This window comes from Dipodomys spectabilis, unplaced genomic scaffold (assembly GCF_019054845.1).
Source record: "Dipodomys spectabilis isolate Male_0828 unplaced genomic scaffold, ASM1905484v1 ptg000270l, whole genome shotgun sequence".
Taxonomy (NCBI): domain Eukaryota; kingdom Metazoa; phylum Chordata; class Mammalia; order Rodentia; family Heteromyidae; genus Dipodomys; species Dipodomys spectabilis.
In genome coordinates this window covers 292332-298671 of record NW_024870947.1, presented here as the reverse complement: position 1 = coordinate 298671, position 6340 = coordinate 292332, and positions in this window count along the sequence as shown.

The window sequence follows — 6340 nt, the reverse complement described above, 5'->3', positions numbered from 1 at the left end:
CATGTGTCTGTGGATGTATGCATGTATTTCTATTGGGGAACATACAGAGTCGTTATGAAGAAAGGCACCCAGCTAAGAAATTTGCTTTGAATAGAATGATGTTATAGCACAGAGAGTGCTTTCAAGACAGTGCATGTTACTGGTCAAAAAAAAATTAAGACCCTGGCTTGGAAGTTACACCATTTTTCTTGCAGGCCTGGGATTTGAACTCAGGATCTGGGTAACTCTGTGGCACTATAGGAGAGGTTGAAGACAAGAATTTCAGACCAGTTTCCAGGGCCCGAATTCAAGCTCCAGCACTGGAAAAGTAATATTCATACATGAGAGCTATTTACATACATGTGTTTACTCCATATGACACTTATAACCCTTAGTTATTTTTCATTTTATTTAGTATTATTTTTTTTTAATTTAATTTTATTTTATTTGTGAACATACTGTACAGAGGGGTTACAATTACATGGGCAGGATAATGCATACATTTCTTACCAAGCATTGCAGCCTCCTCCTTTGTTTACCCTTCACATCCCTTCCCAGCCCCCCCTTCCCCCCCCAATCCCAATCCTTCTCCTCCCCTCCCTATATAAGATTTATTTAATTTATTGCATCTTATCACCTGGATTTATTTGCACATGGATTATACATCATATTGAGAACCAGGACTTTCACCAAGAAGGAAAAATAATGGCTCAAAATTGGCCTCTGACTCCACATCTAAACTATTGGCCATGCTGGGATTTGAACTCAGAGCTCACAATACCCAATTCATGAATAGGTCAGTTGTAGAACAAAAGCCTTTGGCAAAATGAGCTGCCATCCACTTCTGAGGACCTGCGATCAAGCAATAGTAGTGGCAGATAGATAGACAGAAAGATAGATAGTTAGATAGAGAGAGAGAGAGAGAGAGAGAGAGAGAGAGAGATGTAGTTTCCTATATATATGAGAGAGACAATGGGAGGACATTAAATTATGTATATTATGAATTATTAGTCATTAAATTATGCCTCCATTTAATGAAGTATCATGGTGGAATACTTATTAAAGCATTAATGTAAAAGTAGTCAGTATTCCTTAATTAGGAGAATCATTACATGTTGCTAGAATGGAAGACATAATCCAATACTTTTTGTGTGGCATTCTATAAGAGAATCATGAAATAACTGCAAATTTAATTGATTCTTTTATAATATTCCATTAAGCATTCCCATGGATAGGTATGATTTTCTCAAGATTTCCCTCCAGTCCTGGCATTTGAACTCCAGGCCTTGGTAATTTACTTTGAAACACAAACCATTAGAATGACACTGTGAAGATTTCAGATTTTCATGATGAAAGAAAAGAATGAGAAGAAAAGAAAGTCATGTGTCAGTGGCTCCTGCCTGTAATCCTAGCTCTTCAGGAGGCTGAGAGGAAGAGAATGCCAGTTTAAATTCAGAGAGGACAGGAAATTCCACCACACTCTTATTTCTGAGGGATCACAGGAATAAAAATTCCCCATGAGTGGGGCTATGGATCAAGGGCAGAGTGCTACCCCTGAGCAAAAGGAGCTCATGGACAGTGCCTAGGCTCATAGTACAACCACAAGACCTGCCAAAAAACAAAAAGCCAGTACCTCTATGTCTCTCCAGGTATGTATGTATTTCTATCAGTGAAGGTCCAGAGTCCCTATGATGAAAGCTATCCAGCTAGGAAATTTGCTTTGAATAGAATGATTTCATAGCACAGAGTGCTTTCTAGACAGTGCATGTTCCGGGGCTCCCCTCACTGTTCCCAGTGTAGCCTGAGGTTTTCTCTGCACCCCAGGCTGCTTGAGGAAGACTCTGTCCATTGTTGGAACAGGCAGACAAAAGGAATCATTCCTGTACAGCTGTGCAACAAAAGACTCCTTCCAGGTCAATTAATGAGGAGGAGTGTGGTTGGCCCTCAGGAGTGGCCAATATATATATATATATAAATAGATAGATGTGTAAATTGCTTCAAATATACATACATATAAATATATAGAGATATATATATTCCACTGTATATTAAATATATAAATATATTTATAGAATTTGAGATGTCTATATATTATTAAATTATATGTAATATAATATTAATAATTATTAGGTATTAAATTATGCCTCCATTTAATGAAGTATCATGGATTAAGGCACAATAAATGACTTCCTTGTGTAAAAGCAGCTGAGGGACAATGTCTAGACTCATAGTTCAAGCCTCAGGACCTGAAACAACAAAAAAGAGCCAGTAACTCCATGTGTCTGTGAATGTATGCATGTATTTCTATTGGCAACGGTGCCTTCCTAGGTTTCTGTAAGCTTGCTAAATTTAAGCACATGTGTAATATCACAATGCTTCCTGTCATCTAGGGCTGGTGAAGCTCATCAGGTTTTGAAACCTTTGACCACTCCTAGTTGGGCCCTGGGTGGCTAGGTTTCAGGGTTGAACACAGAACCTGGGTGCTGACAATGAGCTCAGAGCAGAAGCTCAGTGCTTTACCATTTGGTGTCACAGATTCACTTCTGGTATCTGTGTGTGTGTGTGTGCGTGTGTGTGTGCGTGCGTGCGTGCGTGTGTGTGTGTGTGTGTGCGCGTGCGTGCGTGTGTGTGTGTGTGTGTGTGTATGTTCATACACTTGTCCTGGAGCTTGAACTCAGGACCTGAGCACTGTACCTGCGTTTCTCCTCTACAAGGATAGCACTCTACCACTTGAGCCACACATCCACTTCAGGTTTTTTTCTAGTGATGTGGTACAAAGGAATCAAACCCGTGGATTCATACATGCAAAGCACTGTATCGCTAAGACACATTCCTAGCATTACTCTTCAGGTTTCTTTCTTTTTTTTCTTGGAAGTTGGAGGAATTGAAGTCTAGGCCTAGATGTTGTCCTGGAGTTCTTCAGCTAAAGCCAATTGCTCTAACACTTGAACTACAGCACCCCTTAAGGGTTTTGGTGGATCACTAAAGAGAAGCATCTCAAGGAATTTCCTGCCCAGGTTGGCTTTGGACTGTGAACCTCAGCTCTCAGTCTCCTGAGTACCTAGGATGGCAGGCGTGAGTCAGTAGTGCCCAGCTTCCACTTCAGATTTCTAAATGGTGAATAGGAGATAATTGTCTCATGGGACCTTTTGTGTTTGGGATAGTTTGGAACTGAGATTGTCAGATCTCAGCTTCTTGAGTAGTCAGGATGACAGACCTCAGCTACCACATTCTATACCATAACACTTTGTCGCAAGGGGGTCCTTGGCTCCACATGGTAGGGCGCTACCCATGATTGCAACAGATAAGTGTCAGTGACTAGGCCCTGAGCTCAAGGTTAATGATCAAGAAGCATAAACCAAAAACGTTGTCTGCAGGAGACAACTCACTAGAGTTATGTACACACATAATTTTGGCCATGACATGGGGACATATCTGAGCCACAAGTTCTCATCTGCACAATCATCTTACTTGTGGAGCTCTTACAAGAACCAGATGAAAAAGTGCACCCTGTGAAGGACTCAGCACACAACACCTTATGGAGGACTCATCACATAGCTGTATCCTAACGCTGTCATTAGAATTAGGATGCTTGCATCAGTATCACCATTCTTTCAGAAACACAACACAAACAGCCCAAATTTAGATATTAAAGGGGTGGGGTTTTTTGGGGGAGAGAGATTCAGAAACAGGGATTGCATTGAAAGATTGGGGGTACTGTCCTAAGATCTTTTGCTCAAAGCTAGAGTTCTTCCATTTTGAGCCACAGATCAGTTTCACAGACTTCCTGCCAGAGCTGGGTTTTAAACCCACCAGTGTCAGATCTCAGCCCCCAAGTATCTTAGATAACAGTTCTGAGTGAGCCAGCAGCATCTGGTTCCGTGGAGCTGTGTTGCAGCAGTTTACCTCTGGCTAAGTCAGGTTAGATGGCAGCTGTAAGTACTAGACTCCCAGCTTGCTCTGTGATGAGGTTTTTGCAGCCCCATCCTTATATAGTTGCAGACAGAGTCAGAACATTCTATCTTTTCTTTTTTTGGTGCCAGTCCTGGGTCTTGAATTAGGTCTAGACACAGTCTCTAAGCTTTTATGCTCAAAGCTAGTGCTCTACTGCTTGAGAGACAGCATGACTTCTGGATTTTTCTATGCACACGTTAGTGAGGAATCGAACCCAGGGCTTTGTACGTACTAGGCAAGCACTCTACCACTGAGCCCCAGTAGTGACAAGTGTATAAACAGATAAATGTGTAGATTGGTAGATAGATAGATAGATAGATAGATAGATAGATAGATAGACAGATAGATAGATGTAGATGCATATAACATGAGATGTCAGTATGTTATGAAATTGCATATATGACATTACTACCAATTATTGGCAATTAAATTATTCCTTCCTTTCTTAAGTATCATGATTGAATACATAATAAAATATTAATTGAAAATTAGTCAATGGAGTATAATTGTTGTGTATAATTTTATAATATAAATTACTATTGTAATTACCAATGAATTGTTAGTTTTACAACATTCCATTCGTACAGATGTATATTGGAAAGCATTTCTTTAGACTCTCCCTCCATTCATTAGTGCCAGACCCGGGATTCAACCGCCAGGCCTAAGTTGCAAGTTTTGGCTTGGCTTCCCTAATAGCCCACCAAACATCAGCAATGTAAGGTCAGGTACACATTCTGGGCCTTGTCACTTACACTCACGATGGTCACAATAAAAAGTGGGGGGGAAGTAAAACCACCTGCTTGAACTTCTCAGTTTTAGCCTTCTCCTTTTTATTTTTATTTTTTGCCAGCCCCGAGATTTGAACTCTGGACCTACGAACCCAGGATCGGCTTTGGCAGATATGCCAAGACTTGTGTTCAAGCCCGGTGCTAGGCCCAAAACAAAATAATAATAATAATAATAATAATAATAATAATAATAATAACAACAGGGCCATGGCTTGGAATTTGCACCATTTTTCAGACTGGCCTGGGATTTAATCTCAGGGTCTGGGTAACTCTGTGCACTGTGGGTGAATTGGGAAGATCACCATCCTTGAAGATAAGAAATACAGTACTGAACCTAGCAGAGAAACAATAGCTCACGCCTATCACTCCAGCTCAGGAGGCTGAGATTTTCGGGATCATAGGTGAAGCCAACCAAGGCAGGAAAATCTATGACAGTCTGACTTCCACTTCTGAAAGGTCAGATGTTCAACAGCTTCCTGTGTTTCCCTTGTTGATGATAAGTTAGTTGCACTCTCAATGTTCTTAGAGTTCTCAAGCTATAGAATCAGGAAAGAAACATCATTGATACATCCTGGGTTCAAATGAAGTTCTCAGGACCCAAGCCCTAGCCCTGTTAGCAGGAAGAACTCCAGTGTAACACTATATTTGAAGGACAGAAAACAGTTTCAAAAGCCAGGCTAGGGTCAGAGACCTAGGCCTGCAGGATTAGGAGGCAGAATGTACACACTCAACAGGCAACTGAGCTGCAAAACCACTTCATTCATTCCAGGCACAGTCAGCAATGGGGGGAAACCTGAACCACTTGTTAAAGTTACACCAGGGTCAGGCTTTACTCAGTCTCTTCCAACAAGGACTAATTAACCTTCCACCCTTAGGTGAAGTGAACCTCAGGCAATCTTTAACTAACCAATAGAGAGCCAGTTTAGTGGGGGAGAGGGAGGAAGAGAGGAAAAACCCTGCTCTCTGGTATTAGGGAGTGGGTTTTTGACTCTCCATCTGTCAGGTTTGAAGGCCCTTCTTCTACCTCTGCAAGTCCATTCTCCTTCCTTCATTCTCCACATCATTAATGCAAATCCTCAGTCCAAGGAGAGGCAGGGCCCTTTCCCTTCTCTCTCAAAGCAGCTGAGTTAGAACCTGGCTCTGCTCTCTTGGCTCTGGGGGCTTCAGCTGCCTGAGAAATGGGAGACAGTCTTCTTGCTCTGCAGTTGTGTGAAGGTGATGCTGGTCCTGGCACACTGCAGAAAGCCTCATGATTGGATATTGTTCTCTTGTTTCTTCCTGTCGTCCAAGACAAGTTTCATCTATCATTTTTCTATCTGTCTATCTATCTATCTATCTATCTATCTATCTATCTATCTATCTATCTATCTATCTATCTATCTATCTATCTATCTATCTATCTATCTATCTATCTATCTATCTATCTATCTATCTATCTATCTATCTATCTATCTATTTGTCTGTCTATCCACCTACATAACTACCTAGCTACCTACCTACCTACCTACCTACCCATCTCTTTGACATTTCTTGTGCTGAACTCAAGGCCTGAGCATTGTCTCTAGCATTCTACTACTTGAGCCACAGCACCAATTCTGGATTTTCTGTGTATGTGCTAC